Source organism: Salvelinus namaycush, chromosome 30 (assembly GCF_016432855.1).
Source record: "Salvelinus namaycush isolate Seneca chromosome 30, SaNama_1.0, whole genome shotgun sequence".
NCBI lineage: Eukaryota > Metazoa > Chordata > Actinopteri > Salmoniformes > Salmonidae > Salvelinus > Salvelinus namaycush.
The window spans coordinates 33,753,605-33,767,563 of record NC_052336.1 but is presented as its reverse complement, the minus strand read 5'-3'; the positions used below and the strand labels follow the sequence as shown (position 1 = coordinate 33,767,563).

The following is a 13,959-nucleotide window of genomic DNA, read 5'->3' as shown; positions in this document are numbered from 1 at the left end:
TCACTCAGGAGCACTATATTGAGTGTTGTGTGAAGTGAAATAAGTGAACGTGGGCCTTCATAATTTGAGCCAGGGGAATAGCTGAGGCTGTGTTGGGAGTTGACAGTGGATCGATGGGAGCTTGTACTGCATTAACAACACTCTCTGAGCAGCCAAGATCCAGAGTGACACCTCTCTCTACCCTTCTCTTCCTCTCCTCCTAGCTACATGCCTCTCCTCTCCCCTTTCCCCTCTTCCTCTCTATCCTCCCCTCTCCGTGCTTTCCTCTCCTCTCCTCTCCTCTCCTCTGCTCTCCTCTATTTTATTTTATTGTCCTCTCCTCTATTATCCTTTCACTCCCTTCTACTCCTCTCCTACTCTTTCCTCCTCTCCTCTATTCCCCTTTCTTCTCTATTCTCCTTTCTCCTCCCCTCTGCCTCTTCTCCCCTCATATTGCCCATCTCCACCTCTCTTCTTCTTCCTCTATTCTCCTCTCCTCTTTCTTCTCCTCCCCTTCTCTCTTCCTCTCCTCTCCACCCTCTCTCATCCCCTCTCCATTCCTCTCATCTCCTCCACCCTCCTCTCCTCATGCTAATTGAGGACAGATTCTCTCTGACAGATACAACCTCTCTTTATAAAGTTGGCAGTCCCACCCCCCTGTTCCAGTCTCCTGCTCATCAAAACGCATATCCTCCCTAATCACGACAGTGGCAGTGTCACACGGAAAGTGACTCCATTGTTGTAACAGCGGGGTGGGCGGTTTCAAATGTGAGAAAACAAGGGGGTTGTTTTTTTTCGCAGGTTGACGTTTATTGTCATGAGTCTTGCCCTGGAGGTAGAACTGAGTGGTTTCCACTAGATGGGCCAGAACCAAAATCAGAATTTACTATATTCTGTCCTCATTAAATGTAGGTGAATATAATTCAACATGCAGCTAAACACCTCACTATTATGAAACCTCTGGAGACAGGATTTCCATTTATTGAGTCAGGAAAAGGGTGAAACTGAGAAAAGGAGACAATCGCCAAAATTGTCATGAGTCCATAATTATTATTATTTTTTTGTTCAGAAGTAACCTCCAACAGTATGGTATAAAGCCTTAACAAAATGACAGCTAATTACAGCTACAACCAAAGTTTCTCAATGTACAGTACCATTCAATAGTTTAAACACACCTACAGTACTTATTCCAGGGCTTTTCTTTATTTTTACTATTTTCTACATTGTAGAATATTAGTGAAGACATCAAAAACAACACACATGGAATCACGTAGTAACCAAAAAAAGTGTTAAGCAAATCAAAATATATTTTATATTTGAGATTCTTCAAAGTAGCCACCCTTTGCCTTGATGACAGCTTTGCATACTCTTGGCATTCTCTCAACCAGCTTCATGAGGTAGTTACTTACTCATGAATGCATTTCAATTAACAGGTGTGCCTTGTTAAAAGTTTATTTGTGGAATGTTTTACTTCTCAATGCATTTGTTTCAATCAGTTGTGTTGTGACAAGGTAGGGTTGGTATATAGAAGATAGCCCTATTTGGTAAAAGACCAAGTCCATTATATGGCAAGAACCGCTCAAATAAGCAAAGAGAAATGACAGTCCATCATTACTTTAAGACATGAAGGTCAGTCAATCTGGAAAATTTCAAGAACTTTGAAAGTTTTATGTGCTATGATGAAACTGGCTCTCATGAGGACCACCGCAGGAAAGAAAGACCCAGAGTTACCTCTGCTGCAGAGGATAAAAGCATTAGAGTTAACTGCACATGATTACAACCCAAATAAATGCTTCACAGAGTTCAAATAACAGACAGATCTCAACATCAAATGTTCAGAGGAGACTGCGTGAATCAGGCATTCATGGTCGAATTGCTGCAAAGAAACCACTACTAAAGGACACCAATAAGAAGAAGAGACTTGCTTGGTCCAATATATTTCTGATCCAAATTTGAGATTTTTGATTCCAACCGGAACGGATGATCTCTGAGTGTGTAGTTCCCACTGAGAAGCATGGAGGAGGAGGTGTGATGGTGTGGGTTTGCTTTGCTGGTGACACTGTCAATGATTTATTTAGAATTCAAGGCACACTTAACCATCACGGCTACCACAGCGTTCTGCAGCGATATGCCATCGCATCTGGTTTGCGTTTAGTGGGAATATAATTTGTTTTTCAACAGGTCAATGACCCAAAACACACCTCCAGGCTGTGTAAGGGCTATTTGACCAGGAAAGAGAGTGATGGAGTGCTGGATCAGATGACCTGGCCTCCTTGTGATGAGTCGGACCGCAGAGTGAGGGAAAAGCAGCCAACAAGTGCTCAATAAATTTGGGAACTCCTTCAAGACTGTTGGAAAAACATTCCTCATGAAGCTGGTTGAGAGGATGCCAAGAGTGTGCAAAGCTGTCATCAAGGCAAAGGGTGGCTACTTTGAAGAATCTCAAATATAACATATATTTTATAACATATACTTTTTGGGTTAATACATGATTCCATATGTGTTTTTTCATATTTTTGATGTCTTCACTATTATTATAGTGAACATTGTAAAAATAAAGAAAAAACCCTAAATGAGTAGGTGTGTCCAAACTTTTGACTGGTACTGTATATTTAACACAAAACTAGCATAGACTTACATAAGAAAACAACATGAAAGTACACTGAACAAAAATATTAATGCAACATGTAAAGTGTTGGTGCCAGCTTTCATGAACTGAAATCAAAAATCAGAAAATTTTTCCATACGCACAAAAATCTTATTTCTCTGTCTGCAATAAACCTTTTTGTGGGGAAAAATGTATTCTGATTGGCTGGCCCTGGCTCCCCAGTGGGTGGGCCTGGCTGCCAAGTGGGTGGGCTTATGTCCTCCAAGGCCCACCCATGGCTGCCACCTTGCACCCCCCCCAAAAAAGATCCTAATTTATTTATTTCAATTGACTGATTTTCTTATATGAACTAACTCAGTAAAATCTTTGAAATTGTTGCATGTTGCATTTATATTTTTGTTCAGTATCGATTCATGTAAACCCACAGTTCCAAGGCTTAGTTGCACATTACATCACAAAATAATACTCTCCAAAATGACGATGAAATGAATCAAAGTTCACAAAAATAACAATCCACCACTTTAGGTAAGTAAGTAAATAAAGAGTTACCAACATAGCTTCAGAAGGCATAAAGTGCTGGTAGATTGAAGAGGATTACATCAAATTGTTGCAGACAATACCTGTGTTCCAATACTCATAATAACCGCACTAACCATACAATTTGTGACGTAAATTGAGTGTATAGTATGCGTATTGGTCATAGTATGGATATAGTTAGTATTCCAAAAGTTCCCGGATGTTGTACTAAATTTGTCAAAATTTGATGTATACACGCAGAGGTCACATTTTTTGTACTTTTGGGCCCATAATGTAATTCTTCAGGAAATGGGCGTCACTATACATCGTTTTCATATTTGAAGAAAATGGCAGCCGCATTGCAATGAGAGCGAATACAAATTCATTGCTTTAACTAATTATGACAAATGTTAAGAAAATGTTGAACAGTGTAATACAGTGGCTTGCGAAAGTATTCACCCCCTTGACATTTTTCCTATTTTGTTGCCTTACAACCTGGAATTAGAACAGATTTTTGGGGGGTTTGTTTAATTTGATTTAAACAACATGACTACCACTTTGAAGATGAAAAACAGTTTTTATTGTGAAACAAACAAGAAATAAGACAAAAAAACTGAAAACTTGAGCGTTCATAACACCAGGTGTACAGCAATCTTTAAGTCATACCACAGATTCTCAAATGGATTGAAGTCTGGGCTTTGACTAGGCCATTCCAGGACGTTTAAATGTTTCCCCTTAAACCACTTGAATGTTGCTTTAGCAGTATGCTTAGGGTCATTGTTCTGCTGGAAGGTGAACCTCCGTCCCAGTCTCAATTCTCTTTAGCGCCTTCCATCATTCCTTCAATTCTGACTAGTTTCCCAGTCCCTGCCAATAAAAACATCCCCACAGCATGATGCTGCCACCACCATGCTTCACTGTGGGGATGGTGTTCTTGGGGTGATGAGGTGTTGGGTTTGCGCCAGATGTTTTCTTTGATGGCCAAAAAGCTCAATTTTAGCCTCATCTGACCAGAGTACCTTCTTCCATATGTTTGGGGAGTTTCCCACACGCCTTTTGGAGAACACCAAACGGGTTTTCTTCTTTTTTTCTTTAAGCAATGCTTTTTTCTGCCCACTCTTCCATAAAGCCCAGCTCTGTGGAGTGTACGGCTTAAAGTGGTCCTATGGACAGATACTCCAATCTCCACTGTGGCGCTTTGCAGCTCCTTCAGGTGCCATATTGGTGCCTTCAGGTGCCATATTGGAATATTGCCATATTCTTTCCATTTTTTAATAATGTATTTAATGGTGCTCCGTGGGATGTTCAAAGTTTCTGATATTTTTTATAACCCAACCTTGATCTGTACTTCTCCAGAACTTTGTTCCTGACCTGTTTGGAGAGCTCCTTGGTCTTCATGGTGCCACTTGCTTGGTGGTGACCCTTGCTTAGTGGTGTTGCAGACTCTGGGGCCTTTTAGAACAGGTGAAAATATACTTAGGTCATGTGACACTTAGATTGCACACAGGTGGACTTTGTTTAACTAATTATTTGACATCTGAAGGTAATTGGTTGCACCAGATCTTATTTTTTGTCTTCATAGCAAAGGGGGTGAATACATACAGTGGGGCAAAAAAGTATTTAGTCAGCCACCAATTGTGCAATATTTTGTCTGTCATAGTTGAAGTGTACCTATGACGAAAATTACAGGCTTCTCTCATCTTTTTAAGTGGGAGAACTTGCACAATTGGTGGCTGACTAAATACTTTTTTGCCCCACTGTATGCACGCACCACTTTTCTGTTTAAATTGTTTTATAATTTTTTGAAACAAGTACTTTTTTTAATTTCACTTAACCAATTTGGACTATTTTGTGTATGTCCATTACATGAAATCCAAATGAAAATCCATTTAAATTACAGATTGTAATGAAACAAAATAGAAAAAACGCCATGGGGGATGAATACTTTTGCAAGGCACTGTAAAATAATTACTTTTCAAATAAGTTACCTTACACGTTATGTTGGCTGACAATTTGTTAGCTACTCTGTTCTAACGAATCACTTAGCATATCATTACAGCAGTATGTAGCATTATGTTAGCTAGCTATGTTAGTTGGCTACTTATACATCAAACTTGCGAGTATATTAACTATAGGCTATCTAACTACCCAACGTTTATTGACTTGATTATACACGTCATTCTTAGCTAAATGGTTTGCGTTCTCAATGGACATTTGGCTGCTTTCGTAAATTCGCTCTGGCTATCTACTCCAATTTCAGAGCACTCTCGTCTGTGTACCAGAGTTCAGAATAATGAATTTAAGAGCGCTCAACACCCGTTGAATATGGCCGGTGGCAAAAAGGCGTAATTAAATTGTTGCCAGTAGCACAGTTACAGTCACCGACACTCTGGATAACATGAAAACTGCCTAACCAGCTCTGCTAGGGCAAGAAAAAGGGTCAGAGTGGTCTCATTTGTGTCTGGAAGTAGCTAGCAAGGTAGCCAATGTTAGCTTGGGTGCTTGACTGCCGTTGTAAGGTCAGAACGCTCAAATCAACCCTACTCCTCGGCCAGAGCGTCCAGTGTGCGCTCCAAGAGCAAAACGCTCTGAATTTACAAACGCACAATTTGACAACGCTCTGAATTTACGTGGCACTCCACATTGAATTTAAGAACACACCCGAAGTCGTAAAAGGTCTAACTAGTCATTTGTTATGCTAACTAGCTAGCAAGAGGTTGCATTGGAACAGCATCAACTTCCGGTAGACAGGCGAAGAGCTAGTACGCTCAACTGAAAGCATACTGTTAATTTACAGTATACTAAAATGGACTAATAGTGTATAGCATATAGTATATACTCATGAATTAAGTATGTTAGTATGGGTATTCGAACACAGCTAATAAGTGAAAGGAGCTCTGCATTAACACACCATGACTTCCTGATTAGCCGTGTCACATGACAGAGGTCAAGGTAACATTAACTGAGCATATAGCAAACAGCCAGCAGGGGGAGACAAGCATCTTAAAGGTGAGCATCAATGCCCTTGTAACAGAACAGACCATATCGTAAAAATGTCTGAAAACAAAAATGGCCTTTTTGGTCTTAATTTAAGGTTAGGATTAGGCATTAGTGGTAGCAGTGTGGTTAGGGTTAGGTTTAAAATCATATTTTATTACTTAATGGCTGTGCCAGCTATTAACCACTCTGCAGAGCTGCCTCCAGCACATGAGTCATCTTAATAAATGCCAAATCTGCTTTGTTTTCTCGTTATCCTTTGTCTTGAAGCCTGTGATTAAAATACCCCCCCACCCCCAACTATTGGTATTGGTTGTTGCAGTATGGGAAACACATCTGAGAGTGTGTAGGCCTATGTGTATAAATTGGTTGTTTTACTTGACTGTTAATCTTGATGTTGTTATACGGTACTGTATTTCCTGTCTTGGAGCTGATATGTCATGACATGACATGTGCTATTAAAACCTCTACCGCTTCTCTCTCCCGGATCTGGGATCCTCCTCATCAAAAAAGCTGACTAGCATAGCCTAACGGGACAGGGATATCATATAATATAATTTTCATGAAATCACAAGTCCAATACAGCAAATGAAAGATAAACATCTTGTGAATCCAGCCATCATTTCTGATTTTTAAAATGTTTTACAGCGAAAACACAATATGTATTTCTATTAGCTAACCACAATAGCCAAACACACAACCGCATATTTTCACCATGTTTCCACCGCATAGGTAGCTTTCACAAAACCGACAAAATAGAGATAAAATTAGTCACTAACCAAGAAACAACTTCATCAGATGACAGTCTTATAACATGTTATACAATACATTTATGTTTTGTTCGAAAATGTGCATATTTGAGGTATAAATCATAGTTTTACATTGCAGCTACAATCAAAAATAGTACCAAAGCAGCCAGAATAATTACAGAGAGCAACGTGAAATACATATACTCATCATAAAACATTTATGAAAAATACATGGTGTACAGCAAATGAAAGATAAACATCTTGTGAATCCAGCCAATATTTCCGATTTTTTAAGTGTTTTACAGCGAAAACACAATATATATTTCTATTAGCTCACTACAGTAGCCAAACACACAACGCAATTTACTCCCCGCAAAAAATAGCTTGCACAAAACCGACAAAATAGAGATAAAATTAATCACTAACCTTGAACAAATTCATCAGATGACAGTCTTATAACATGATGTTATACAATACAATTATGTTTTGTTCGAAAATGTGCATATTTAGAGCTACAAATCCTGATTATACATTGTGAATACGTAGCATCGATTCACCAGAATCTCCGGAGATATTTTGGACACTCACCTAATCTGACCAAAGAACTCATCATAAACTTTACATAAAAATACTTGTTGTATGGCAAATGAAAGATACACTGGTTCTTAATAACCCTATCCAAAACCTTAACCTGCTAAATTTGACGTTTGGAGCAACTTCTACATTTTACGTTTGGAGAAATGTGGATAAACGTTTAATTCTCCAGTGAGACTGTGAGAGCTTGTTGAAGAATAATACAAGAGGAGGTTTTGAATAGCATGAGCTGTGAAATTTCAATTTTGGTTATTTAGTCGCGTCCCCAGGTTCTTTCCTGAAGAGATTAGTGGAGTTCACAAGGCGTCACACACACATAAATACACACACACAAACACACACTAAGGAGTGAAGTGTGTCGTTGCACGGGTGCGCGCGTGTGTGCGTATGTGCGTATGTGCTGGTGTGCATGCATACGTGTGGGTGTGTGTGTGTTCGTATGCCCACCAAAACTCAGACCAGGCATGGAGGGCCTTATGGGACTTGTACAGCTGGTGAGAAATCAGCCCTTGATTAGTCACCAATCCCCAATCAGCCCCAATTAGTCCTGGCCGGAGAGCCCGTCGAGACCTGGCATGTCCAGCAGATGGAGCCATCGCCTTGTGATGTATACTCCGTCTGTCACCAGGCCTCGAGGAGTCTCCCCCTGGTGGCTGACCTGCTGTTCGCCCCCCCCCCCCCCCCCCCCACCCCCCCCACCCCCCACCCCCTTAGCTCTGTTGGGGAGGGGACTGTCATCAGTGCGACGCATATCTCCCGTCTCGATAGGGCATCCGCGTTTCCATGCTTCGCCCCTGACCTGTGCACGACAGAATAAGAGAAGCGTTGAAGGGACAAGAACCACCTTGTGACCCGATCGAATGTGTCCTTTCCCCTGGCCATCCAGACCATACTTGAGAGTGTCTAGCGCTAGACACTCTTTCTCAACAATAGAGTACTTTTTTCTCTAGGTATAAGCTTTTGGCTGATGTACATGATGGGATGCTCCTCCCCAACGTGTATCTGGGACAGAACTGCCCCTGGTACCGTATCACATGCATCCGTCTGGACCACGATCCGCACCTGGAAATCGGGCATTACGAGAATCGGATGGGAGCACAGCGCTTCTTTCAGGCGGCTGAATGCCGCTTCTGTCTCGCCCGTCCATTTCACTGTTTTTGGGAGGTGGGCCCTGGTTAGATCGGTGAGGGGGGAAGCTATAGCCGCAACGTTGGGGATAAACAGGCTATAGTATCCTGCCAGTCCCAGGAATAACTTGACCTGTGTCTTGGTGCGTGGAACGGGCCAGTCATGTACCGCGTGAACCTTCCTCTCCTGGGGCTTGACGTTCCCCCGTCCGATCAAATACCCCTGGTACTCCACCTCCTCGAACACTTGTTTGCATTTTTTGGGGATCGCGGTCAACCCGGCTTGTCTGAGCACCTCCAGCACCGCCTGGAGGCGCGTCAGGTGCTCTTCCCAACCTTCGTTGTGGATGATGATATTATCCAAATAGGCCACTGCGTACTGCTGGTGGGGTCGAAGAACTTTGTTCAACAGTCGCTGGAATGTGGGCGGGCTCCTTGGAGACCGAACGGGAGCACCCGGTACTAATACAATCCGTCTGTTGTCGAAACCGCCGTCTTCTCCCGGGAGGAAGCTGCCAATGGTACCTGCCAATATCCTTCGGTCAGGTCAAGGGTGCTGATGTACCGGGAATTTCCCAATCGGTCAATGAGCTGGTCCACCCTCGGCATGGGGTAGGGTTCGAACAAGCTTATGTCGTTCACACCCCGGAAATCATTACAGAAGTGGAGGCTACCGTCCGATTTGGGCACCAACACGATGGGGCTGCACCATGCCTTGTTTGACTCTTCAACGACCCCCATCCTCAGCATAGCCTCCACTTCCTGTTTCACGGCCTTCCTTCTGGGCTCCGAAATCCGATATGGCCTCTTTCATACCGTTTCCCCGGGCCGGGTACGGATGTGGTGTTCAATGAGGGTCGTGCGGCCTGGCTTCTCGGAGAACACCGCCATGTTCCGATCGACGAGCTCCCTGAGCTCTTGCTTCTGGGCCGAGTCGAGGTCCTCATTGCTCGAGATCACCTCTGGTAACTTTGGCGTCCTGGGTCCCAACCATAACACGGCCAAGGCTGTCCTCTCGTGCCACTTCTAAAAACAGGTACACGTGGTAAATCTGTTGGGGTTTCTGTCTCCCCAGTTGCCGTACGCGGTAATTGACAAGCCCCAGCTTCTCGATCACCTCGTATGGCCCATGCCATGTTGCCAGGAACTTACTTTCCGTCGTGGGGATTAAGACCAACAACCTGTCTCCCACCTGGAATTTTCGGGGCTGGGCTCCCCGATTGTAGACCTGGGCTTGGGTGCGTTGGGCCTTCTCCATATGTTCCCTCACGACTGGCCATATGGCTGTCATCTGCTCCCTCATCGTCTCCATGTGCTTTACCATTCTGTGTAAGGGGGTCGGTTGGGCTTCCCCCACCTCCTGGGCGATGTCCAGTAGGCCGCGTGGCCATCTCCCGTAGAGGAGTTTGAAAGGGGAAAACCCAGTGGAGGACTGTGGTACTTCTCTGATTGAGAACATTAGGTGGGGTAGTAGCTGGTCCCAGTTCTTCCCGTCCTGCTCGATGACCTTCTGCAGCATTTGTTTGAGCGTTTTATTGAAGCGCTCGACGAGCCCATCCGTCTGCCGGTGAAAGACGGAGGTTCCGGATCTGCTTGATCTGTAGGCGACCACACAACTCTTTCATTAGGCGGGACATAAACTCAGTACCTTGGTCTGTCAGGATCTTGTTCGGGATGCCCACCCAGCTAAAGAGGTGGAACAGCTCCCAGGTGATTCCCTTGGATACCGCCGCCCGTAGGGGAATGGCCTCAGTATATTGGGTGGCATAGTCTACTATTACCAGGATGTACCGGTGTCCTTGTGCTGTTTTTACCAGGGATCCCACTATGTCCATGACGATGCGTTCAAAGGGCACCCCGATGATCGGTAGGGGGATCAGTGGGTTTCGGAAATGGGCCTTTAGGACAGTCGTTTGACACTCCGGGCAGCTGCGACAGTAGTCTTCCATGGCCCTCCTCATCCCGGGCCAGTGGAACCGGGCGGCGATCCGTTCCCGGGTCTTCTCCATTCCAAGGTGCGCCCCCAACAGGTGGGTGTGGGCTAGCTGAAGAACGATTCCCACGTACCGTCGGGCAGCAACAATACCTCGAAGTTCCCCCTGTTGGCGCGACACCTGATACAAAAGGTTATTCTTGATTTGGAAATGGGGGTACCGCCAGTCACTCACCCCCGGAAGTAGCTGTCCATCCACCGCTATCACTTGGGCTGCGGCGGCTTTCATGTTGGGATTCTCCCACTGGGCCAATCCCGAATTGTTCCCTCAGTTGGTCCCCAGTGGGTGTCTCGACTGGCCCCTCGAAATCGAGGAGGGGGAGGCTTGGCTCTACATCCCCTGGTGCCCCGGGGGGGGGGGGGGGGGGGGGGTTTGGGTTCAGGCACCCCCTCCGACACCGACTCCAGACCCGTAGAGACAGGTTGGTCAACCATTTGCTCCTCACTTTCTTCTTCGGCCAGCTCGTACCTTCTTCCTCAGCTCGTGCCCCCACAGGGCCATGAACAGCGGCCAATCTCGTCCCATTAGGAGAGGTACCGGCAACTCTGATACTGCACCAACCATCATCTGGCAGCTCCTTTGTGGCGTCATTATGTTGGCCAATACGGTTGGATACCACTTTGTGTCCCCGTGAACACAGGAAATGGACACGTTCGGTCTCCTGGTTCAGCAGGCATGTGGTTACGAGGGTAACCATACTTCCGGAGTCTAATAGAGCTTCCGTGTCATGTCCGTCAACCTTCACTGGGACCATGGGTGCAATTGATTTGTGGTGTGCCCAACAGGAGGTGACGTAGTTCACTGCGTGACCCACCTCGCCTCCTGGGCTTGCTGATGGCATCGACTCCTCTCGAGCCGAGCAAATTCCAGGCAATGTGCCCCCGGGTGCCACACTCAAAACACCTCCTTTGGTCTCCATCTACCTGGGGTTGTCGGTGGCGGGTCGGCCCTACATCAGCCGTCTCTCCAGGGGTTTGCTTTCCTTTGGCCCTGCCAACTGTTGGTTCGGGGTACACAGCAGTGGGGCTGTCCTTTCGACTCCTCGAACAGGTCGCCGACTCGGCCTGGCTCCCACTCAGCAGGGCCTGAGTGTTCTGATGCGTCTCCACTGCTTCCAGGAGGCCCTCCAAGGTCTGGGGTGTGCATAGATTTGCTGCACTCTTCATGTTGTGGGGTAGTGCCCGTAGGAAGCAATCCAGGACCACTTTGTCTAGGATGGAGAGGGTGGATACGTCGGTTAGGAGCCATCCCCTGGTGACACTCAGTAGATCGCTCATCTGGGCTCGGGGGCATGCGTTGGCTACGAACCTCCAGTCGTGGAATAGTTGAGCCTGGTGGGCCAGGCTGTACCCGTAGCGGCTGAGTATCTCCCGTTTGAGTCCGTTGTAGTTAGCCGCCTGTTCATCGTTCAGGTCCCTAAACGCCTTTTGGGCATTCCCAGAGAGGAACGGGGCCTACAGACTGGCCCACTTCTGCCTTGGCCATCCTTCCTGTAGTGCTGTCCGTTCAAACGTACAGAGGTAGGTTTCGATGTTGTCATCTTCTTATTAGCTTGATTAAAAACTTGTTTAAATGTGATTCAGTAGACGCTCCTCCTTGTAGCTTCCTGATTTCCTCAATGAGGCGGACGTTTTGTAGCCGTTGTTCCTCCAGAGTTCGTTCCTGAACCGCCTGTTGGGCTTGCTGGGCCCTGATAAACTGAGCTATCAACTCGTCCATGCTGATGCTGCGTAAACGTCATCCCTGATCTGAACACGTTATCAGAGTGCCCGCATTCTCTACCACTTGTGGCAGACCAGGGGGTTGGGTCAAAACGTTTACACAGATCAGACACAGACAGAGTAGTATTAGCTCAGTTTCAAAGGTGTTTATTTAAATAATAGTTAAACAGAAAAGAATAGGATCAAAAACTGAACTCACTCCTGTTACCTCCCCAACTATACGGGAGTCCTTTCTTCCCCCAGTCTCTTCCCTGTGTGCTGCCCTTCTGGCAGCTTTATGGGACTTGTACAGCTGGTGAGCAATCAGCCCTTGATTACTCACCAATCCCCAATCAGCCCCAATTAGTCCTGGCCGGAGAGCCCGTCGAGACCTGGCACGTCCAGCAGATGGAGCCATCGCCTCGTGATGTATACTCCATCTGTCACCAGGCCTCGACGAGTCTCCCCCTGGTGGCTGACCTGCTGTACGCCACAGTAAACTTCTGACCCACTGGGAACTTGATGAAAGAAATAAAAGCTGATATAAATCATTCTCTTTACTATTATTCTGACATTTCACATTCTTAAAATAAAGTGGTAATCCTAACTGACCTAAGACAGGGAATTTTTTACTCTGATTAAATGTCAGGAATTGTGAAAAACTGAGTTTAAATGTATTTGGCTAAGGTGTATGTACATTTCCGACCTTAACTGTACTTTTGCACGGCACTGTACTGTGTATTCAAGTATGTGTGAACACGTGTCGACACACACACACACACACACACACACACACACACACACACACAAACACACACACACACACACACGCAGTGGATTGAAGCCTTTGCACACATTGTCAATAAAACACACACACACACACACACCCACACAGCTTTCCCAGCACGTTAGTCAAGACAGTACATTACCCTCTTGTAGTAATGCATGAAGACATGAAGGCTAACCCCAGTTGCTAGTCTTCAAAGGTGCACGACTGATGCCTGTGGCTGCTTTGACACCTATATCCCAACAAACATCTTAACAAAAATCCCTGAGTGAGAAATGATTGACTGAGAGCAGTCGATCTTCAACCTGTGAAGGCTTTACCTCCAATTTCCTTTAGATCTGGTGTGACCTGGCTGCATAGACACATTATACAGTACATGAACACACACATATGAGAACGCATGTTAGTACTACCAGTGGTGGGAAAAGTTCTCAGTTGTCATACTTGAGTAAAAGTAAAGATACCTTAACAGAGATTGACTCAAGTAAAAGTGAAAGTCATCTTGAGTAAAAGTCTAAAAGTATTTGCTTTTAAATATACTTAAGTATCGAAAGTAAATGGAATTGTTAAAATGTTCTTAAGTATCAAAAGTAAAAGTATAAATTGTTTCAAATTCCTTATATTAAGCAAACCAGATGGCAACATTTTCTTGTTTGTTTTTATTGACGGATAGGCAGGGGCACGCTCCAACACTCAGACATAATTTACAAATGGAGCATTTGTGTTTAGTGAGTACGCCGTAGGGATGACCAGGGATATTCTCTTGATAAATGTTTGAATTGGACAATTGTCCTGTCAAAGTGTAACAAGTACTTTTGGGTGTCAGCGAAAATGTATGGAGTAAGAGGTACATTATTTTCTTTAGGAATGTAGTGAAGTAAAAGTAAAAATTGCCAAAAATAGAAATA

The 13,959-nt window shown here is 44.9% G+C and overlaps 1 protein-coding gene across 1 annotated transcript in view; it reads left to right on the top strand.

The window, feature by feature from the left end:
• The window catches only part of LOC120025101 (MAM domain-containing glycosylphosphatidylinositol anchor protein 1-like), a 325,046-nt gene that overhangs the window by 229,733 nt on the left and 81,354 nt on the right, over positions 1-13,959 (top strand). The window lies entirely within an intron of this gene.